Here is a 25,607-nt window from a genome sequence, read left to right as displayed (position 1 = left end):
GTTGTTATTTCAGAATAACATACCTGCAAATGTCGTGAATAGCCAATCAGAAACAAGCATTTTTGAGTGCTGTGTAATAAATCTGTTTAACAACTCGACATACAACAAGAAGTGACCGTAATCAAATCTGACCACATATGAGGGTCTTAAACCTCTGAAACCATAACACGACTGAATGAAGGTTAAAATACAAATCAACTTTAAATCTTTACTCACCATAGACTTTAATATAGAATGAAGAAACTATGTTTATTCCAAAAGACCCTCTGCTTATATGATAAAGTCCAGCATGTTGTGTTGTGATGTTTGTGATGGTAAGATCTCCAGTCTGATCATTTATCTGCAGTCTGTCTCTGAATCCCCCACCAAGATCATCAGGATTTATTGAGATCTTATTTGCTGCTTTATTGATTGCAATGAGTGTGCGAGACCCTTGCCCTTCAAACCACCACTTTATCACTTCATCTCTCCGTAGGTCAGTAATATCAGCGTGTAGAGTAACAGAATCTCCTTCCATCAATGACATTGGCTTCCCTGGAAAAGTAAAACCAAACACACCTGCACACACAAACAGAGACAAAGATTGAAGATGGTCTGAAACAGCAGATGCCAAATGCGTTATAACCAACATCTGCATCTTTATGGTGTTTTTTTGTTAATTTTCAGTGGCGCTCCCAAGGGGGGCCACGGCCACTTCTAAACAGACATTGGCCCCCCAGCCAGAATTTTTTTTAGAATAATAACTTTTGTTTATAACATGGACATTGACCAAATATATTTAAATAAATGTAATAAACTTGCTACATACAGTAGAATACGTTCTTAACCCCTCTAAACAGAAACTGATTTAAAGGGGTCATAGTTTGAAAATCTGACTTTTTCCATGGCTCCCAATTAGGTCGTTCAGATTTCGCCTGTTTTGTGAGGTAGGTAGCAAGGCTAATTACAGTAATACCGCCCCTTAATCTGCACTACCCAACCACAGCACTGCCATTTAGTGCAGAGAGAGAGAGAGAGAGAGAGAGAGAGAGAGAGAGAGAGAGAGAGAGAGAGAGAGAGAGAGAGAGAGAGAGAGAGAGAGAGAATAATTGACAGCACAATTGAGTTTCAATTTCAACAAACCACCATCATTGTGATCAGTGTTTGCATTTCATCAACTCATTTGCATTTTGAATGACACACCCAAAAACGGCACATTTGCTCAAACCTACAAAGTGTAAATTTTAAAGCTCACGTAACACACGCCGTTTCTGCATTTCCGATGTTAATCTGGAGTACCTACAGAGTAGTATTACATCCTTTATATCTCCGAAGAGTCTTACGTTTAATCAGATTTATAAAAGAAAGATTAGCTTTATCGAATCTTATGATAACTTACAAAAAACATGAAGAAGGAGGAGTTACTACCGCAGGTGGAGCGAGTACGAGTCATGCAACACTTTATACAACACTGTTTAACTTATGATTCACTACATGTTCGTGTCATTTATATAATATGCACGCGCCTATTTCCAACATAAGTCTTACTTACCACATGCAACTCATGACTCAAAATAAAAAGAAGTGATACGTATACACAGCAAAATCACCAGTGTTAAATTTTCAGGGATGGTGTTAAATACACAGTGTTGATGCTGTTTTAACACTATCTGGTAATAAAATAACACTGCCATTGCTTGGCCAGTGTTATATTCACGACAGTGTCAGTGTTAAACAAGGGTGTTATCAGATTTCACTCTGAGCGGTGTAAATCAGGCCACGCCTCCACTAAACATATCCTGTCAGGGATTTTACCGCCATTTTCTTTCACAGGAGGACTGAAGAGATCAGGTAAATCAGTCTCATAATATTCACATGGTTTAGCTAAATTAAACTGTTATTTCTCTGTCTGACTCTACGCAGCCATATGCCAAAAAACCTAAATAAGATATTTTTCCCATTTTATTTCCCCTTTGTTCGTTATTTGGTTCAGTTTAATCAGAGCTACCTTGTGTTACGTTGTTCCCTTGTTAGTTTAGTATAAAGTTAAACTGCTAGCTAAAAGTTTAAAACCAAGAAGGATAATATTAACAGGAGATATGAACGAAAGAGTTGAACCATGATAAAACGCGACATGCACTACAAATTGAAGGTATGAAATTAAGTTAAATGAAAGCTCGTTTATTCACCATATGATGCTCGTTATAAGGTAATCATATAGGCTAGATACCGTGAGTTAACGAGGTCGTTTACATGCACGTGAGTGCACGGATATCGGTTAATTATTCAAATTACTGAAAAACACGGAGAAAACCGCAACCGCATCGTCATGTGTTTTTCTAAGATGTATGCAAACAGGGGAAATATCGCCAAACCAACAATTAATTTGACCAAAACCTTACAATATATCATCATTTGTATGCACAGATTGGATGCATTGTGTGTTGTAAGCTTTTCGTGGCGCTAGATGTCAGTCAGACAGATGCAAATGGCAAATACACACGAAAGTGTAAAACGTGTATGGCGAACATTTGTTTTTTTCTGTCATTATAGATGCTAGTTTGGTGAAAGTTCACACTGAGTGCTTCAAATCATTCAGAAGAGATGCTGTTTTTAGGGCAGTTTATTAAAGAAGACCTGACATGGATGACTTCCAATGAGAAACGACTGCTAATACTTATATAAATTCATTACAGAAGGTAAGTTTATATATTTATACATATAAATCATTTTATTTGACATAACTGAACAGTTAACCAATCTTTTTAGTATATGTAGTTTTGTACATATTATTATTATTATTATTATTATTATTATTATTATTATTATTAATCTGGAAAGAAACTCACATGACCTGCTGCCAACTTTAATAAAAATATATTATCTTCTCATACATCGTTTTGCTATTGATGTCATATTAAATAGCAATCAAATTGATTACTATTTTGAAAATGTATAAATGAAGATTCATATATTGTCTTGAGTGCTGTTTTTAATATAAAAAGAATGTTGAGTTTTCAGAATCTTTATTGTCAATTTTTTTGTGATAGGACCCTACCAGACTATATTTGAATACGGCAAACCCATGAATTCTGGAACTGTTATTCCTTAACCCAGTTTGGAGGATAAGAGCTTACCAATTAGTTATGTGAGTACACACAGTACATTTGTACTGTACACTGTCTCTAACATGATTTATTATACTGAGATGATTTTGATTCAAATAACGGTTAAAACTGCACCCTTTTTGGTATTTTCTTGACTCTTTTTGTCTTTGAAAATCTGCAGAAATATGCTGAGGTGATGTATTGCAAAATAGCCAACATACAACAATATGGATGACCCTCTGTCTGGTCAACAGGAGTTTAAATATGGTAAGTGTACATGGGTTTGCTACTTTTACGGTTTTAAAGTTTAACTGTATACTCATGGTGTTTAAATTCTGTTTTGCTAGGACGGGACAGTTATGTGGCAGCTCTTCCCTAGCTCATTCACCTCTTGCCTTTCATTTGTGAAAGGAAGAAGGAAGAAAGAAGAAAGAGGGTCAATGTGCAACTGAAGCTACTGATTGTGCTATGTAAGTTTTTTAAGTATTTTGTTCTAGTTATTTATTCAGCAGTTAGTTTGCTTGCATTGTTCACCCCATGTAAATGCATACAAGTTCATAAATACACATCAAATACATTCATCAAATACACTCTTTTAAAACACTTAGGTGATGAGCATCAATCCATGCTTTGAGGTGGATGAATCAGCACAGCCCTGCCTGCACTGCGTTGGAAACAGAAGTTGCATCCAGAATTATTGCATCATTCTGGACCAAAGAGCCATTCCCTCCATGATGAAGACCACTGATGCAGCCTTCCACTACATCATGAGTAAAACAACTACAGAACTAAATACCAGGTTGGAACGTATTTAAGAAAAATGAAACGTCTTTTGAATTGAAATGTCTGTTTTGTTATGGAAAAATCTTTAGTATTGTGAAGGATAAGCATTTCTGGCTGCCAGTAAGGTAATTGCAGTGTATTTTAATGTTCAAGTTTTGAGTAGGGTGGCTAATTTTTTTTAAACTCTCATTTGATTTATTAAAGACCTTATAATAAGTGGTTTTCATGTCACTGCGCTGTGGTATAAGATAACTTTCATTATTCCATACTGTATTCTGTATTCTAATTGTAGCTGAGGTATTTAAATAAGCAGTATTAAATGCAAAGTGTTGTGTGTATCAATGTAAATATTAAATGTGATATACTTTAATAAAAAGAGGTTTTGCAATATTTCTTGTCATTTGTCTTTTATAGAAACAACCCATTAGCAACAAAAGTGGCTATTTATCAGTATTTTAACACTTAACATTGTTGAATTCACATTACACCGGTGTTGACTTTAAATTAGGAGTGTTAATTTTTAACACTGTATTTCTGTGCCAACACCAGTGTAGTGTGGAAACAACAATGAATAGTGTTGAACAAAGTGTAAAATGTAACAATATTGAGTGTTAAATTAACATATAATGAGTGTTGTTAAATTAACACTACACTTTTGACTAAATTAACACAGTGTAGTGTGGACACATATACACACTTTTCCAGTGTTAAATTTGACACCCTGGGTGTTATTTTAACACCAGTGATTTTGCTGTGTAGAAACCCCTGAAACGTCAGCTGGACCCGTAATCGAAAAAAAACTTTCCGAAACTTGTACGAACCCTGGCGAAGTGCATTCAGCACAGAATACTCTGTAACACGCCCAACTGACACTTTGCCTATGTTTATCATGAAGAAACAACTCTATAATGCGTTAATAAGTTAGAATGCTTGAAATACCATTGAACCACCCCTTTAGTAAATCATCTGTGGGGTATTTTGAGCTAAAACTTCACATGTGTACTTTAGGGACACCAAAGATTTATTTTACATCTTAAAAAATCTCATTATATAACCCCTTTAAGAAGTTAGGCCTAAATGTAAAATAATATTTTGTTTATTGTATCAGCCTAAACGCATTTGCATTGTATTTGTGTTTACAAAAGTGTGACGCCCAAAGTCTGATCAAAGCTCAACGTTAGGCCACTTTGTCATGGAGGTCCTATCAGTGTTGTATTGTTTTGTGGCACATAAAGGTCTGATCCTATAATAAACGATATTCCTCTGAATTTAGATTACTTTTCATTTTTATATTATAAAAGTATTGGCGAGCCACCCGACGACGCTCTGCAAAATACAAAACATAAAATACAAGTCTTTATATAAAGGGAAATTTAGATTAAAAACAGAAGCACTGAATGTCTCCTAAATCCACCAAATAGAAACACAAAAAGTAAACTAATTAAAGTCATTTAAACACATTTATAACTCACCAGTCAGACGCCACACCAACAAACAGATCAGAAATGTTCTCATTTTCTCCAGCGGTTTCAGTCCAGAAATCTGAAAGACAAACTCCTAAAAATCTTAAAATCGGATGAATGTTTTACTAAAATGACAAACACCCTGACAAGTTCAGTGTTCAGTACAAGTGATCTCAAACTCTGCTAATAAACTTCTCCTGTCTTTATATATTTTAGTAACAGGAAGGAACTGGATGCTACTGTTAAAAGTCGTGAAACACATCACACATCATTATAAAGAGCATTCAGGAAGTATTCAGACCCCCTTTACTTTTATACATTTAGTTATCTTGAAGTCTGAAACTTAATAGTTTAAACTGTTTAAAGACACTGAACTGTATGTGAATGATAAAGATATCATGTTGTCCTAGTTAAAGTAATGATCGTCTTTAGTATGTTGAAAATAAACTGTGGTCCTGTCTGAATCCACATCAATGCTAAATATAAAGTGTGAATCAGATCTCTGAATAACATTCACTGTAAGTTATAAAGCTGCTTTTATCAGAGGTTTAATGTATTGAATGAGAGTTTATTGTGATGGATTTGTGTCCATTTTGTTGGTGAAAAAAATTAAAAGATTTGTCTTTTGTTTTAGCCAAAACTGCTGCATGGCCATGCTGTTTCTAAAGAAGTCTTAAGGAGTTCATGAGCTTATGCCTTAGGATGAGAGTAACAGGGGTTTGTTAATAAGGAGAAATGCTGTGGACCAATAAAAACATCCTATTTTCACAATACAGTTTTGGTACTGGCAGTTGTCACAACAGCCTTATCGGATTGAAGTAGACATAACACACCAACATCCAGTCCCAGTGTAGCAAACCTTTCTCAACCATGGCAATTGGGGATGGACCCTACCATAAAGCTTGGGGCCCTGGTATGTCTGGCTGTCCGCTGTTCATCATAGCAGTCTGTGGACAGAACAATAAGAGCTGTGACTTAATAAAACACAACACGATGAAACTTAAGAATGATCTCCCGAGAGCTGCAGACACACAACATTTAGTCCACATTATTATAACTATTAGTAACTTTAAATATTATTGCAGTTAAAAACATTTCTGCTTCATCTGAAATCTTGATGTGGGCTGTTAGTTTGGATAAGATCAGTGCCTGGTTGCATAAAACTTTAAGACTAGTCTTAAAAGTTAGTCATGATTTTTTTTCTTCAAGACTAATCATAACTGTTTTATTAAGTAAGGTACATAGAAAGGTAGATTGGTCTAATTTAAATCCAAATAATAACACTGATTAGCCCTAACTAATTGCTAGTTAGTCAGAATCATTCTTAAGACGCAGTCTTAGTGTCACGGCTATGTTTATGCAACTGGCCACTGATCTACTCTATATTTATGGTTTTTCTGTTTGCTGGGTGCTTGAGATAAAGTTTGAGATTGGGTTATATGGAAAGTGTGTGTTATGCACTTATGTGTGTGTGTGTGTGTGTGTGTGTAATATGTGGTTTCCTATCATGTCCGCAAAAGTGCTTTCTGAGAACATGAGCGTGTTTAAGATCAGCGTGAAACTGAGATTAATTTGCTGGAAAATCGCACACATCTGATGTTTGGACCTCAAAAGACTCCAAAAGTCACAACATTAAGGGACAATTTGAGTTTTATATGATGACACAATTTAATGTTGTGATAGTAAATGGGGTGTTGAATAAAATGTGCAACATGAAATGAACATGGTAAATGTTTACATAAATTTTCATTTTTTTTATCAATTTGTATACAAACAGAAAACTTTGACACAGATTTAGGCCTAATAATAAAAATGTTTTCTTCAAAACATACTACAAAAAATTAAATTCATTTGATGTGTACATTTTTACTCCAGACAGGACGCCAAACAAGGGCTGAACACAACAACACACAGTTTGAGAACTCACAGTAAGTTTGACTCATCATCGATTCGGACGGGATTAAAAATTCTCATGCTATTCCAGTGTCTGTTTCACACGATGGAGGATAGGGCCAAGCTAAAATATAAAAATAAAACCATCTTGAGATTAAAAAATGCGAGAATAAAGTCATTATTTAACGCGAAAAAAGTCAGAATAAATGTAATTTTGAGGATAAAGTCTTTATTTAATGAGAATAAAGTCGTTATTTAACGAGAATAAAGTGGCAGATCTGCAAAGCAGATACCAAATTACATACCAGTCTTCTTAATAAAACAATATGAAGGAAATGTGCCCAGAAAGGCAATCATAAGGAATCTTCCTCATATAAAAGACAATATGGGGGGGGGGGTAATGTAAACAAACAAAATTCAGTACACCTTGATAAAACAGGCATGCAATGAACAGAATATCGTAATGAATAAAGGGTTTTGTTTATTGGGTAGGTAAACCCTTATGAAAATTACCCATGGTTTTAATGTGGTAAAAGTAAAAGTAGTAACCATTGTTTTTTTGGTATATTGATTACTATCAGCAAAACCATGATACTACACTAACCATGGTTTAACTATGGTTTTTGAAAACCATGGTTGTCAAAACCATGGTTATTTTGGGGTTACCATGGTTTTACTACAGTTTTGGTTTTAACTGTAGTAAAACCATGGTTAATTTTTGTAAGGGACGTGTTTTATATAACTGGCTGATTATAGTAAGCCCAAAGAAATGAAGAAATATGATTAATAACAATTTATTTTCTTTATTAATTAACATTACCATTCCAGAGTTGAACAAAATAAGGTTGAGTTTCTTACCTTATAGCCTACTGATATTACAGTGGCCATCTTACAGTATTCAGCTCGTCTTGATCTAATTATTTTATTTCGCAGAATTAAAAAAAAACATCCATATCTGAATGAATGTGAAAATATACGTGCGTTCGTAAGACCTTAAGGCAGATCATGTTGGCCAAAACACGACAAGATCAGCATTTTTTAAAAGATATTGCGGGCAAACACAGACATTTGCATCCGGACGCGATTAAATTTCTCAGATGACCTCTGAGTTCAGCGAAAAAACAGTAAATTGCTCTGGAATTCTTACAGAGGTCATCTGAGAAAAACACAGTCATGGCCGATTCAGACGGGATTAAAAACACAAAGGACCTCTTTCGATCGCACGATTTTCTCAGAGTCTCCCTTGTAAAACTAATCCCATCTGAATAGGGCAATTTTATCACCGTTAAAATAGTAAAGATACATACATTGAGGACTCTACTTAACCTTATACACTCTAAAAACAAACGGTGCTAAATAGCACCAAAAGTGGTTATTTTCTCGTAATCATAGAAGAAGCATTTTTAGTGCCATATAGCACCGGTGAAGCACCTGTGTAGAACCAAAGTGCTATGTAGAACCATATGTGGTGCTATATGGCCCCTATATGGTTCTAAACAGGTGCTTCACTGGTGCTATATGGCACTAAAAACGGTTCTTCTATGATTACGATCAAAGAACCACTTTTGCTGCTATATAGCACCGTTTGTTTTTAGATTTATTTTTATGCAGATGCAATCATGGACAAACATTAAAGCAACTTTAAATCTTTACTCATGCTGTGGACCAATAAAAACATCCTATTTTCACAATACAGTTTTGGTACTGGCAGTTGTCACAACAGCCTTATCGGATTGAAGTAGACATTTATGTTAACACACCAACATCCAGTCCCAGTGTAGCAAACCTTTCTCAACCATGGCAATTGGGGATGGACCCTACCATAAAGCTTGGGGCCCTGGTATGTCTGGCTGTCCACTGTTCATCATAGCAGTCTGTGGACATAACAATAAGAGCTGTGACTTAATAAAACACGATGAAACTCAAGAATGATCTCCAGAGAGCTGCAGACACACAACATTTAGTTAACATTCAGTTAGTAACTTTAAATATTATTGCAGTTTAACCTCTTCAACCCTGAGGACCCTGTCCCGGGTCCAGAATTTTGTATTTTGACTTAATATAAAATATTCTTTTAATCTTTGATACTCCGTCATGGACCCCAGTAACACATATGAGATACTGTTTGAAAGCTTAGAGTCTCTACTTTCTGCAGATATGCATCACTTTGACACATCTTTTACTGTATGAAAGTTATTTACACTTAATTTACACTATCACCCCCCCAATATTTTATTATATCATTTAATATTTACATATTTCATATTTTTCAAAAATGACAAATATGGGCAAGTCTTATATCAAATGAAAGCTCTCACTCTCAGGAATAAGACTACAGCGTTATTTTTGTTCTAATATCAACACATATCCAACAATCTTTTAATGAATAATAAGGTAAAAAATGGTCTTTTGTAAACATATGTGAAACTTGAGTGTGAACTGCCTCCGATAGCACATATAGCCACAAATTATACACCATCTTTTATTTTAGGTCCTACTCTAAACAATGAGTCCATTCACAGCATTTTCTTTGGTTGTGTGCATAATTAATCCCTTGCTATTTATTATATGTGCAAAACAAAAAATTAATATTTATATGAAAAATGTATTTTCACACCCTTTAGTAAAATAAGAATAACTTTTGAATGTGACATGCTAAAGAGTTCATTCTTTTTTTGGGTGTTTACTGTCTGCCGCTGCTAACAACCAGAACTGTCTGCAGTCTGCTAGATCACAAAGAAACCAGAGTTATACACTATCAAAGACAGTATTTACAACATAAAAAAGAAAATTTGGTGTTTCATCATATGAAAAACAACATAAATAACAAAATTTGTCACAAACAGCAGCTTTTTATGTAACTTCAAAGGGTTTTCTTTAAAATGATATAAAGAAATTGCATTTATTCCACTGTATGTGGTTATGGGGACACTTCAAATGTTCTTATGCAGAAATTGTATACAAAAAGGGTATTATTCCTCCCTTCAGTTGGAGTAAATAACTTTTGCATAGATTATGATAGAGAAAAAATTACTTTTTCCTCTGTAAGCTGACAATTGCTGGAATCAAACAAAACTGTCTGCAGGGACCTGAGATACCCAGGACCAGAGTTATATACTTTCAAATAAAAACTTTAGAAAAAAACATCAAAAAGCGCCTATTTATTTTTGTGTTTATTAGAGGACTGATATCACATACAACCATGTTTACCACTTTTAACAGTGTTTTATGTAATTTCAAAGGGTTACCTGTAAAATGATACCAAACTTTTGTATGTAAACCTCTGCATGTGGGTATGGGATGCTTTTGAAATTGGGTAGGCCAAATCCAGGCGAAAATCCCCAAAATAGCTTCAGGGTGTAAGAAGTTAAAACATTTCTGCTTCATCTGAAATCTTGATGTGGGCTGTTTGTTTGGTTAAGATCTGATCTACTAAATATATACGGTTTTTCTGTTTGCTGGGTGCTTGAGATAAAGTTTGAGATTGGGTTATATGGAAAGTGTGTGTTGTGCACTTGTGTTTGTGTGTGTGTGTGTGTGTGTGTGTGTGTGTGCGCGCGCGTGTGCGTGCGTGCGTGCGTGCGTGTGTGGTAATATGTGTGTTTTTTTTTCATGTCCGCAAAAGTACTTTCTGAGAACATGAGCGTGTTTAAGATCAGAGTGAAACTGAGATTAATTTGCTGGAAAATCACACACATCTGATGTTTGGACCTCAAAAGACTCCAAAAGTCACAATATTAAGGGACAATTTGAGTTTTATATGATGACATAATTTAATGTTGTGATAGTAAGGGGTGTTGAATAAAATGTGCAACATGAAATGAACATGGTAAATGTTTACATACATTTTCATTTTTTTTATCAATTTGTAGACAAACAGAAAACTTTGACACAGATTTAGGCCTTGTGTTTGTAATTTTTGATATTTTGCTTTAAATGTAAAATTATTACAGAACATGTAATTTTTAATTCATTTAATTTTAACATTGTATACCAAATATAATTTAACATCAAAACTATACAAATCCTACTAAAGTAGCCTATGTGTTTTATATAACTGTCTGGCTGATAAACCCAAATAAATCCCTTATGAAAATTAACCATGGTTTTATTGTGGTAAAATGTAGTAACCATGTTTTTTTTGGTGCATTGATTACTATCAGCAAAACCATAGTTTTACTACACTAATCATGGTTTAACTATGGTTTTTGAAAACCGTGGTTGTCAAAACCATGGTTATTTTGTAGTTGCCATGGTTTTACTACAATAACAATGGTTTTCTGGTAAAACCATGGTTAATTTTCGTAAGGGAATGAAGAAATATGATTAATAACAATTTATTCTCTTTATTAATTAACATTACCATTCCGGAGTTTCAAAAAATAAGGTTGAGTTTCTTACCTTATAGCCGAATCAAGAAGCGTTTTATAAATTCACTTAAAATCCACATACAAAGAATCATTTTAAAATATTACAAAACAATTCAGTAATATTTATAATCACATATCTGCTGTGATTCATCTCTACTGAATGTGATCTTGTAATGTCACTGTAAGTCAAAACTCTGAACAAAATGAATAGGTGACACAGGTGGCATTCATATCAAACACAGACAGTGGAAATTTACTGTTTCACAACATTCTTGTGACGTTGATAAAAACCTTGAGATGGAGACTATTGAGAGAATACAGCACTGACAATAAGATTAAAAAACAGTATATAATGTAGAATAAAATTAACAGATATATTAATTTCATTATAAGTTAAATATGATAAAATAATGAATGAATATAAATTTAAATTAGTAATGGTTAGTACGTAAATTTCATTGAATGAATGAAATGAATGAAATGAAATAATGTAATAATGAAATGAAACACAAATGGATGTTAATAATACACAGATCTATCTGATGATTTTTTTGTCAGAGAGAAACATTAATATCACACAAACTGATCAGATAAACATAAATCTGTTGAAGTTTTACACATCTGCTATGAAATCACTCATATTCACATGAAAAGTGTATAGATGTGATGTTTCAGTCATCTCTGATCTGAAGTCTGTAGATGATCTCTGTGTATTCTGACAAACTTTTCTCATCTACAAACACAAACACGTGAATCATACATTTACAATCTGTATTTATCATATAAATCATCAACTGATCAACAAATCACAACTGCAGCTTCACATCTTTATTTACAGCAGCTAATATAATGAGTTTATTTTACTTTATTATTATAATATGAATAAAAAATTTTAGATAGATTTTTTTTACAAATTTAATGTTTATACTAATTGTAAATAATTCTTGCCTTCTTGTTGATTTTGTTGAGATTTTCTGCAGTAACAGCAACAGTGAATCACACACGAAGACACGAACACCAGCAGCACAAGAGATATTATCAACCCTCTTGATCTCAGGAAGAATTCTTAAATACACATAGAGAAAATAATCATTAGTGTAAATGTATCCTCAAATGCCTAACACAGAAACTGCAAACAACACATTTGGTAGAAAATATTACAGTTGACTGTTAAAAATGCAGTAGAAAAACACTTGACTCACCTCCACATGGTTGACAGAGATCAGTGATGTTGAGATGTTGAGTTTGGTTTGTGATGGGATTGTTGAGTACACATCTGTATGTGTTTGTATCCTGATATTCAACCTCCAGAGGTAGAGAGAGTCTGATGTTGAGATAAAACTTACTGATGTTGAGATCAGACTCACTGATGCTGGACAATAAACTGTTTCCTTTGTACCAGGACAGACTCACATCTCTCACATCTATCAATTCCATCACTAAACACCATAACACACATGATGATGATGATGATGATGATGATGAAGAATAACATTGATCAAAGTCTCTGAAGATGTAAGGAATGGGCAGATGAGCTGTAAACATGAGAGAATAAATTTATTAAAGGATTAAGAAATGAAATCTGAAGTGAAGTTTGGGTCTAAATCAGATCTCTGAATAACATTAACAGTAAGTTATAGATCTGTTTTTATTAGAGGCTTAATGTATTAAATGAGAGTTTATTGTGATGTCTGTCAGTGTGTGTTTGTTTCATCATCACACATCAACATATGTGTATGTCATCTTCAACTAATCTTCTAATGATTTTTTATTTTTATTACATCGTCTGTGTTTTATTTGTCTATCATTTTGTTTGTCTTTTTGTCTCCTCAAATGCTTTCTGTGTCTTTCACAGTAATAGATTTCTTCTCTGTTTTCTTTGTTTTGAAGGCCGCTGGTCCGAGTCTTGTGTGTGTTTGCGTGCGTGCGTGTGCGTGCGTGCCTGTTCACTACTCACTGGAATTAAGGTCACATTTCAAATGTCACAAGTTCACTTTTTGGTCTTGATTAAGGTTATTTAATTAAGTTTAGAATAAAACTAAATTTGTTGTGTAGTTGTTATTATTATTAGCTCATGTTAGGGCTGTGCAAAAAATCGATCAGCTGATGGCGATTTAATACTAATCACCGAAACGGCTTTACTGATGACACGCGCATGATAATCGCAGTCGATTTTTTGCACAGCCCTAGCTCATGTGTGAGTCAATCTTCCCCAAGCCACTTTTATTTAGTTAAAAACATGGTTCCCTTCATCTCAGTGGAATAAGATTTTGTGAGTTTTCCAGATTATCTGTCAAGATTCATATAAAAAACTGGGCTTGATTCGGTCGTTCTAAAGAGGTGTAAAAAAATTCACCAAAAGAGGCCCTTTGGGGGTAAAAATGACCCCAATTGAAATGAATGGGAAATGCAAATAAATATTTTTTTTCTTGTTATTCATCAAATAAAATGAATGCATCCAGAAAAAAAATCTGAAAATGTTGACACAGATCAAGGTATGCCTGGTACTACAGCACAAGTGCAATATAGAAAAGACCCTGCAAGTAAGCCTACGATGGCCCTTTATGGGCCCACTTAGGGCTAGTCTAAGGGCCCCGCGCAGGTTTGCTCATTGGCAAAACGTTGGCCCTTTAGCGCTGGCCCTGCGCGGGCAGCCCTCACTTAGCCCCCAGGAAGCCCTCATACAGAAAAATCCCCAGAGTTAAATGAACACTGCTGGATGTATATATTGTCCCATCTTACAGAGTGTTAAAAAGTAACAATGAAGCAGAATTAAAAGCTCTGTTATCCTCTTTCTCAACATCTCTGTCTGAAACCTGAGTCATTTTCTTAACTTATGTTAAGATGTTGGCTGTTTCATTTAAAGTCACCATTATTGTGATCAGTGGTTGTTTTAGTTGGACTTTGACTCTTGACCGTTGGCTTGTTAGTGTTTTCTAGCTGCTATATCTAAGTGTATTTAAGACACATGTTATAGCAAAGAAAAGGTTATAGTAATTGAATATTGATGGTTGATACATAAACAACATAAAACATAATCATTTAATGAACAGATTTATTAATATAGTTTTCCCCCCTCATTAGAAGCATCATTATCTGTTATGAATGAAATACTACAGTGTAAGGTCCAGAACTAGCAGTTTATCATTCTGAAGTATTTTGATAGTTTGCACATAAACATTAACCGCTAAACGATGTAGATGCACAGACATCAAGAATCAGAGTATGAATCTCAACAATGGTGACAAAGAAAATGGTAAATAAAAGTCATTATTTATTCATGCCGCAGTGCATTCTGGGAGTCCTGGATGAGATTTGTAATTTGTTGATACCCAGCATGCATTGCAGCATGAAGCTTTTCATTTTATTGTCACCATCATTGTGATTCATACTCTGATTCTTGATATTTGTGTGTCTACATTGTAGAGCAGTTAGTTTTGAGTGTCAGTGTTTCAAAATTCTTCAGAAAGACAAACTGCTAAGAGAGAGCTGGATCTCGTACTATAGTATCACATTGTCAGAGAAAGATCCTTCTGATAAGTGTGCAAACAATAAATTAATACATACGTTTTTATATGATGATATTTACACTTTATTTACTGAACTGACCACCACCAAAGTATTGCACTCTGCTATAACAAACATGTCTTAAACACACAAAGTTATAGCAATCAAACGATTGAACAATGTAAGAGTCACGAGTCAAGTTTAACTAAATCAAACACTGATCACAATAGTGGTGACTTTAAATGAAACAAAATCTCAACCTAAAGTAAGAAAATGACTCTACCAATAAGATGTGAAAATGCAATTTTAGGTTTCAGACAGAGATGGTGAGAGAGAGGATAACAGCGCTTTTAATTCTGCTTCATTGTTACTTTTTAACACTCTGTAAGATTGGGACAATATATACATCCAGCAGTGTTCATTAAACTCTGGATTTCTCTATGTGAGGGCTTCCTGGGGGCTAAGTGAGGGCTGCCCATGCAGGGCCAGCGCTAAGGGGCCAACGTTTCGCCAGTGAGCAAACCTGTGCGGGGCCCTTAGACTATGCCCATACAGGCCCATCGTAAGCTTACTTGCAGGGGACATGCTCAATCACACACACAAACACACACACACACACACACACACACACACACACACACACACACACACACACACTCACACACACAAACACACAAAGGTATGACTGCCACAGAGAGCATTTTACACAGAATTTGGCAAAAAACAGCCACAGATGCAAAACAAAGATGTAAAATACGCACACAGGTGAGTACACATACACACATGCACAAACACAGACTCACACACGCGCACACACACACACACACACACACGCACGCACGCACGCACGCACGCACGCACGCACGCACACACACACACACACACACACACATTTAGTCAAATTTCTGTGGCATTTTGAAAAAACAGACATTTCAAAATGCATCATCAACTACTCAAATTCTACTATTTGAAAATTTTTTTTTTTTTCATTTTTAATGTCCTTTCTCATGTTTATATAAACATGAATTCACAAAATGTTTCACTAAAGTAGTGATGTGAGCAGTTGGCCGCCACCACCAGTAAAACGAGTGTTTTTTCTAAACACCAAATGGTCGAATTCAACACATAACATCTAGATCTATATCTAAAAACAATTTAAATCAAATTTAGATAATAATGTATGTGAATTTTTCATAACAAAATTGATATTTTACAGGCAAGCTAATGGTGCAGTTGAGGAATTGAGTGGTAAACAGGTACAAAAGTACTTTATATTTCCCAAAACACACCATTAATGTATAGATGGGAAGTAAACAAAAAAGACATATTATTTGTATCATTAAAAATTCTTATATTTTCTTGGATCACCCTTTTAATTTCTGGGGACATTTTTACCCCCAGGGAACTCTAACCTATACAGGAAAATAGTAGCTTGTGAGGGTTAAAAACCTGAAACACAACGAGGAGTTTCACAGCTGTGTATAGAGAAACATGCAAAGAAAAGATGCATTACAGACTTCTTGTATTAAATCTGATGATAATAATAAAATCTGTTTTATTTGAGATGTGAAATATTTTTAATCTCTTAAAAGATCTGAGCCTCTAAAGCCACAACACGACTGAATGAAGGAGAAATACAAATCAACTTTAAATCTTTACTCACCATAGACAGTAACATTGAATCTGTATAAGATATTGGTTGTCTTTCTGTTGATTACTTGATAAAGTCCAGTGTGTTGAGTTATGATGTTTGTGATGGTGAGATCTCCAGTCTGATTATTCACCTGCAGTCTGTCTCTGAATCTCCCATCATGAACATCAGCATTTATTCTGACTATATTAGCTGTTTTATTTATAGTAGCTATGAGAGCCTCTTCATCTGCAAACCTACACTCGATCACATCATCTGTCTGTATTTCAGTAATATCAGTGTGTAGAGTAACAGAATCTCCCTCCATCACTGACACTGACTTCACTTCATCACCAAACACACCTGAAGAACACAAACAGAGACAAAGATTGAAGATTGTACATGCAGACAGAGGCGGACAGTGCACACAGCTTCATTACTTGAGTAAAAGTACAGATACCCCTTTGCTAAATTTAACTTAAGTACTAGTAAAAGTACAGTCAGATGTCTACTTAAGAAAAAGTACTGAAGTACTTGTTTTTAAAAGTACTTGAGTATCAAGAGTACAAGAGTAAATTTTCTAAATATTGCATTACTGCTGCTGCAGTGCACGTTGAACCATGTGAGATGATTGACAGCTGTACAGCAAATGATAGAGCTCTGAGGTCAAATCTGACGCAAATCAGGAAGATAAGACACATCTCACTCCGTTCGCTGTTTGAGCTCTTCAGATCGCATAATTCAGTGGAAAATTTATAGAAATCTTATTCTGTATGACTAAATATTTTACTAACATGTGATAATTAATCATTATTTCTCCAAATATGTGCACCAGTACTAATAGCCCTAGTGGATTCTGTATATTTTATGTATTTGAACACAAATAAACCGGAGAAGATGAGAATTAATGTTTTATGAGTGATGATTTCTATTCAAAATAACCAACGTTACAGATTATCTATTTTGCACTCCTGGCATAAATTAAGAAATTAATGTCACTGCAAACCAGTTTAATCATAACCAGTGGTCAAATATCGAAGCTGGAGCCTTAAACCTTCCTTGTGATGTGTTTTGTCCAGAAGAGTGTGATGTTTTGACAAGTAATTGATTTTGAACAACAATAATCCGGGATCAGTGATCCCTGCAAGTCAAGGGGTTGACAGACTGATGTACCGTTTGCAATTGAAAGTGAAATAATGTTACAGATGTACAATTATATTTGCAATATTATAACAATACAGGCTATGATACTGTCTCATATTTGTTTTGTTGAGTAGTGAACACTAGTAATGTAAATGCTGTAAAACACACAAAAAGTGAAAGAACTGAAGTAATAAAAACACATTTATAACTCACCAATCAAACGGCACATCAACAAACAGATCAGAAATTTGTCAAACATTTTCTCCAGCGGGTCCAGAAATCTCAAATGATAAACTTGATGAACGCTTCGTAGTAAAATGACAAACCCATCAGTATGTGCTTTTATAAAGGGAAATGATTGCAAACTCAGCAAAAAAATCTTGCCTGGCACGCAGGCTATTTCCTTTATTGCTGCTTATTTCACCCCATCTGAATCTGCACGTCATGGTTGTAAACTGTCACACAGTCTAAGACGCATTATAAAACCGATGTCAAATAAATACAGCATATAATTTAATTTAATTTAACAGCAATACCATCACATTGTTTCTCTTTCTGTGACTGCACACAATACCCACTGAGCAAAGCGTCTTAAAAAGACGTCATTTCGACGTCCCATGAGGAGCCAGAATGAAAGTTTTTATGACGTCTTTTTATGACCTGTTCTGAACATCCAATATTGATGTCAAGGGGACCTCCACGCAAAGTAAACTATTTAAAATGTGGCCATTTTAGACATTATATGTGTATATATAATCTTTATATATGAATAAATGTTAAAAAATATTGCTTATAGATAATTCCCAAATATACCAGTTCCACCTTAACTGTCTGCGTCTGCAATCTTGCTCTCTCTCTCTCTCTCTCTCTCTCTCTCTCTGTCTCTCTCTCTCTCTCTCTCTCTCTCTATCGTTCAATAATTGAAGTGAAGTGAGGTGAACTTCACTCTCCCTCCCACACTTGCTCTCGCTGGATAATTGTTACATGTACATTCTCTAAAGCAATGTCATCACCATTACAAAAAGTTGTTTTAACAAAGCATTGTTTTGAAGTAGGACCATACTGACTAAACAAACCAAATTCACTCTATTTTTTGTCATTTCTACGGCTCGTTTTTGAGAATTTACAAGATTCTGATGTTTTATTGAACATGTTTTGTCACCATCATGGTGATCAGTGTTTCCTTTAGTTGGGTAGTTTGACTCTTTGTTTTTATATTGTAGTGTGTGTGCTTGATGATGGCGTTCTTTAAAACACATTATTATCGCACCAACTTACTTGTGGCTTCACATTAATTACATTGATGGTCAGAAGTGATGATATAATATAACTGAACTAATAACACAGATAAAACATCATAAATTTCGTTTAAAAGTAAACTACGGTCTAATTTTTGTTTGAAACTGCAATAAACATACTTCGGGGCATACTGCTGCCTACTGTAACTGAAAATGAAATCTCATGGCTGCAATCAAAAATGTAAAGTCTAAAATTTTTTGACACAGATGCAGACATCAAGAATCAGCCCATGAATCACAGCGATGGTGAGTTTTCTACATGTTGCAATGCATTGCACCAGCATATTATAAAACTCATGAGTCCAGAGATTGTCACCACTGTTGTGATTCATGGGCTGATTCTTGATGTCTGCATGTGTGACAATGAAATCTGGACTTTTAATTGTATATAAGCGCTTCCCAGTGGTGGTATGAACCTAAAAAATAAGTTGGATGTGACACCTCAAATCAACAGAGAAATTGAGACAATACTACATGGTTTACAAAATTAATTTACAGACTTTACATATGTGGCATTACTCTTGGTGAACTTTCAATGAAGTTGTAAGATCCACATGTGAGTTTTGTTTATAACAAATTTTCTTTGCAACAAATAACATGCTTTAGCAAACACTCTTACAAAGACCAAACACTCATGAAGAGTCAAACTACCCAACTAAAGGAATCACTGATCGTCATTATGGTGACAAAACATTTTCAATAAAACGTCAGCATATACATCTCTGTTAATTAAAAAGAGAGAGAGAGAGAGAGAGAGAACATTTAAGGTGGAACTTTATCTATGAGCAGTGCTATGTTTTTGAACACTCATTCATATATAAAGATTACATTATTTTATCAGCTTAACAAAATTTTTCTACAAAAATACACGTGATGTTTATGTTTTTTGACTCAGAACTCATAGACCACATTTGTATAAAATGTTTTTGAATTGATTTCCCGAACCCCTTTTGGACGTCTAGCTGACGTCCAATAGGGGTCATAGTCAGACGTCCAGATACTGTACCTGATCTGCACGTTGTATAGACGTACAGATAAGAGCCTGGACCAACCGACCTAATATAGACATGATCTGCACGTCGAGCGGACGTCTCATGTTTGGTGGGTATATACAGCATCAATCTGCATCTATTTATAATCTGAGACAAGACCACTGTTTATGTTCAACATATTAAAGATGATTAATACAACAACCACAGGACAACACGATATCTTATCATTACAGAGAATACAAAACAATTTAGTGGCGTTCATTAGCCTGACGTCGTCATACTCAAAGTTAGTCCGAATTTCCTGACCTCAAATGTTGTGGGCGGGGCTAAGTTCGGCTGGCATCCAGGCTAGGCTTTCAAACTACTGTTGCTGAAATGTGTCATGGCAATTAAGTTCCTCTGAGTACTAAGTAAATACAATGGTATATGAATATGATGATTATTTAGTACTACGGTGTTTCAAAGTGTCAGCAGAGTCTTCCCTGTTTCAGACCTTCAAAATCTGATGTATTAGTAAAACTGAAGAAGCACAACTAGCTTGGGAAGTTCAAAAAGATGAAGGAAATATAAAGTTTCTGTCTTAGCCGCTATGAGATTAAATGAAAACTAAAGTTCAGACATCATTCAGAACAACAGATTTCTGTTTCGCTAGGTCTGATCATTGGCTTCAATCAATGCTAATAAAAAGTACCATAATGCCATGTTAGTTTGTTTATACCATAGTAACTTTATGGTGTTATGTTGTTATTTTGTTTACCTCAGAATGCAATAAAATGCTGAAGATGCTGTAAATGTTTATGATGTTTAGAGAATCAATGTGTTGTTTTACAGTTTTTTTCAATAGCTAACAAGCGCTTACCCATACTTCAGATAATTTTTCAAAACACTTAACACAGAGATCTACCTACAAAACACAATTGGCCAAATGCATAATTTTCTTCTCAAAAACACATTTTGTTAAATAAATACTAACTCTTCATTTATCTGCACATAATACCTTTACCAAAACACTGGAAATCTGACTCAAAATAAAATTATTCTTTCAAAGAATAACACTTCTTTTCACTTCACAAGGTACATGCAATCAATTAAAGTACACCAGGTTTCAAAATACTGGCTATTGTTGACATTACAAAAACGGCATAGACTTTTATGTTTCAGTTTTACAGGTATTTGCATGCAAAACATGCAATCCACTGTTTTTGGTTGGGAACTGTATGTCCACATGTACAGCAATGTTCACATTCAAAAGCATTTCAGTAAAAATCAGTTTTTCCCCTTGCTCTTGACTACAGGAGGTAAAGTAGAAACACAATATGATAGAACAGAAAAAGTTTTACAGTATTGATCTTGATCATTTTTGAGGAGCTTTCCTCTTCCCCCAGAGGGTGGAAGACGTTGCATTCTTTAGAGGGACAACATTTTTTTACATATTCATTACTGTATGACCTTATTGATATGTAAAGTGAGAATAGAAACAATCCATGTAAAATGCAATACTTACCTGTTGGTTTGTTGAAAGATGCGTATAATGGAGGCAACCTCCTAAAATTGGGCTGCACTCTTTCACCAGCCTCTCTTATTGAAATCAATGAATTTCATCACTGACTAATGTTCTTGCAGCCCTTGGAATGCCACCACCATGCATTCTTACACCTCTACATTGCCCTCTCCTTGGGTCCTGCTCTTCTCCCTGGCCCTGCTCCTCTCACTGCATCTCTCACTTCACTTCTCTCTGCACCTGCATTTCTCACTGCACCTCTCACTGGGCCAGCTCTTCTCCATGTGCCCCTTGCTTCCTCGTCCAGACATTACAGTGTTTGTCTGTTTCTGTTTTCAAAAACATCATTCCTCAAAGTCCTGCTTTTACTGTATAAGTATCAATGTAAAAGAAAAAATAACCTAAGCCAGACTGGAATCAGCTGTGGTTGGCCCAATTTACCCAATATAAAGCTTTTTATACTGTATCTATGGTTTGGAATATTGTTTTTGCTATTGTGAGATGTTGTGTGTAAGCATTTGTAAATAAAAACAATCCATAATTTTGGTGGGAGGTATAGCTTGTCTGTTAAGAAAATGTAAGCATTGTGGAAATGTGTTTACTGACTGCATATTGTGTGAAAACGACATGAAATGAATGAATGGTATGGCCACAAAAGACCGATGCTGTGCTAATTGTGTTTAGAGTTTTGAAAATGTGACAACTGATTGGACAAATGCTTGTTAGCGACTGAAAAAAACTGTATTTTCCTTATCACCATCTTTTTTAATTGATCTCTTTAAAGATATATTAGCCTACCTTTTTTCTTCGAATCAGTTTTGCGAAGGTTTGACATCTTCAGCCAAAAAATGCAATCTTTGTTGTAATAGTTTATTAAAAACTCAAGCTGGTTCTTATCTCTGTTCCACATGTCTCTAGTGTGAAATGCTTCTGGTGAAAAAGCTACGTATTTCTTTTCTTGCATGTCCAGTGAGATGAAATTCTCTCCTTCATAACCATATGTGTCAAATGCTCCCACGTCATCATTTTTGTCATTCCACGTACAGCCAAATGTCCTCTGAAAAGTCTGCGTAGCTGGGAGAAAGAAATAAAAAACAGAATTTTCTGTAAATTGTAAAAGGGATCTTATAGTGATATATATGTCCCTTAACATACCTTTATTTGAGTTAAGACGGCCATTCATAATGCGGATGTTTTTTTCAGAGATCTCCTGCATTTTCTTCCTGTTTTGTAATTCCTGTTTCCAGTCCTCTGTAAAAAACCTTCAGCCCGTCCACTTCAGTTACAGCATAAAAATCCTTTCTGGTTCCCTCTAGTTGAGTGTAGAAGGTGACGATCGAGTGGACATCTGAACAAAAATGAATAATTGAGAAATGAACACTGTATCAAATGTGTCCAAAAACACTACACACACTATCGGCCAAAAGCAAAAACAAACCACATTTGAAAATCACTCAACATTCTTCTTAGATAATAAAATAAATTTCATTACCAAATTATACATTAAAGATGATAAATGAGCAAATATGTGGTTTCAATGTGCTATACTCAACTGCAAATCATGTATATGTCACTTACCCAAGACAGTATTGTGCTAAAATGTGTATTTTTTTAACATTGATACCAGTATTACTGTTGTAGCACCGTACAGTATGTGTGTTACATTTTAAAGCAAAACTATGTAGTTTCCATGTAAAAATGACTTACAGCTCCCCCATGTGGTTGAAAAGAGCAACAGTGCCTGGTATCAGACACTCTTCTGCAGGCAGGGGGAGGGGCGGGGCGGGGCTATGTTTCCTACCCTCCACCGCCACTTTCAGAGTGTGCTTGTAGCAGCTAGGAGGCTGCTCAGGTTGCAGCAACAGTACAATTTGTCCAGTTAAAAGCTGTTCTATCACTGAAATAATTTTAGAGACATTATTTAAAGGTAAAAAAACTACAAAGTGTTGCTTTAATATTTCAATGTTAATAAATTATTCTCACATTCAATATTTAATTTAGTTTCAATTGTACCAAATTAACTCAACTGATACCCTTTTCTCATCTTTATTATTTAAAGAGGCCATGGCATGAAAATCTGACTTTTTCAATTTTTTTAGTGCTACAATTGGGTTCCCAGCGCTTCTATCAACCTAGAAAATGTGAAAAAGATCAACCCAGTAACTTAGTTTTCTTAAACCATTCTCTTCAGGCACATAAAAAATATTGGTCATCTTTGTTCTGGTGGGCGTGGCTGTTGTTGTTGTACTGGTTTATGACATCAGACACAGAAGAGCTGAACAGGAGAGATCAGACAAAACATTCACACTCCTAAAAGTATTTATAGCCTAAAGTATTAAATGACTTTATTGTCACTACTCATTTATCTTTTTCATTGTTTGTGTGTTTAGAGGACTTTAACATCTTCAAACACATTTAATGTAATGATCTCCCAGATAGCATGCAACCATTGAAACAATGTTAAAAATCATTGATTTGTCAATGTTAATACCATTGAATCAATATCACGTTTGCACCCTCCATTAATATTGAAAAAATATTGAAATTTCAACAAATCACCATTATCGTGATCAGTGTTTGCTTTAGTTGGGCCCTTTACTCTTGTGTTTCAATGGTAAGTTTTCTTTGGCTGCTGAAGCAGTGTTTTAAAATACATCTGCTATTGCAAAGAAAACAAATATCTAATGTTATCAAGTAGTTTTAAATTCTTGTAGATATACCTAAATAATATTAATGAAATACTGTTAAAGTTATGCAAAAAAATTATTTTCCAGTACTAGTTGGAAACAGTGTCAGGTCTGTTATTTTGAGGATTATAAATACACATTAAAAAAGCTAAACTACTGTATTTATCTCTGACATCATGAATCGGTCTATGAATCTCATCAATGGTGACAATTAACAAAAGAAAGCTTCATGCTGCAATGCATGCTGGGTATCATCGTAGTACTAAACTAATTTATAACTCCCAGCATGCATTGCAGTTGATTGTTTTATATGAATTTGTTTGATGATTGTCACCATTATCGAGATTTGTAGGATGAGTAATGATGTCTGAATGTGTTAGCAATTTCTCTGTTTGTCTTGTCACAGTGTATTTACAAACCAAAATAATTATAAATGTCAAAAATGGATCAACATAATCATGTAAAGCAGCTTAAGTTTATATAATCTTGAATTCTTCATAAAAAACAATCAGTTTCAAGTTCAACTTAACTTTGAAACACAGCTTTCTTTTCCAATGCAGATGTGTTTCTACATAAACACAAACAAACACAAAAAATAGAAAAGAAAGATTTAACTTCATCAATAACAAGAGTCAAGGACCCAACTAAAGCAACCACTGATCACAATAATGGCGATTTGTTGAAATCTCAATATTTTTTCAATATTAATGGAGGGTGCAAACCTGATATTGATTCAATGAAGTTAACATTGACAAATCAACTGTTTTTAACATTGTTTCAATGGTTTGCATGCTATCTGGGCTGTCATTCAGCATTATTGATCTGTCAGTTGTGTATGTTGTGTTGATGATGTTTCTTCTTCTTCTAGTGTCTGAATATTACAGTTTTTCTGAATTGCTAAAACACTAAACCCCAATCTCTGAACCAAATTCATAGTGGCCTAAACCCATTTGTCAAATCATGCACTCTTTTTGCAAAACTCTAAACACAAACTTCTCACTAAAACACACAGCAAAACTGCAATGCACTTGTTTTATAAATGCTAAACACAGGCAGGCAAAAGTTGAACACAACTACAACACCGTTATCATTGAGTAAACACAACAACTCAAAATTCTACACACTTTTATCTAATGGTATTTTTTACCAATTGTGTGGAATGGAAACAGTCTGAGAGGCAGATGAAGAGTATGAGGAAGAAAAGGACACCAGAGACGATGCAATTGACAAAATTTGCAGTTGGATTGCTGACTT

At 34.7% G+C, this 25,607-nt stretch overlaps 1 protein-coding gene and 1 long non-coding RNA gene across 2 annotated transcripts in view; one reads left to right on the top strand and one right to left on the bottom strand.

The window, feature by feature from the left end:
* The window catches only part of LOC135722963 (uncharacterized), a 50,464-nt gene that overhangs the window by 17,379 nt on the left and 7,478 nt on the right, over positions 1-25,607 (bottom strand). The window lies entirely within an intron of this gene.
* Positions 1,614-4,624, top strand: LOC135723005 (uncharacterized). The gene is made up of 5 exons (XR_010522728.2): positions 1,614-2,678; positions 3,030-3,127; positions 3,268-3,353; positions 3,434-3,556; positions 3,695-4,624. It is a non-coding gene; the product is annotated as an uncharacterized lncRNA (long non-coding RNA).

Source organism: Paramisgurnus dabryanus, chromosome 24 (assembly GCF_030506205.2).
Source record: "Paramisgurnus dabryanus chromosome 24, PD_genome_1.1, whole genome shotgun sequence".
NCBI lineage: Eukaryota > Metazoa > Chordata > Actinopteri > Cypriniformes > Cobitidae > Paramisgurnus > Paramisgurnus dabryanus.
The sequence above is the reverse complement of the archived record's forward strand: the minus strand, read 5'-3'. Positions and strand labels throughout refer to the sequence as shown.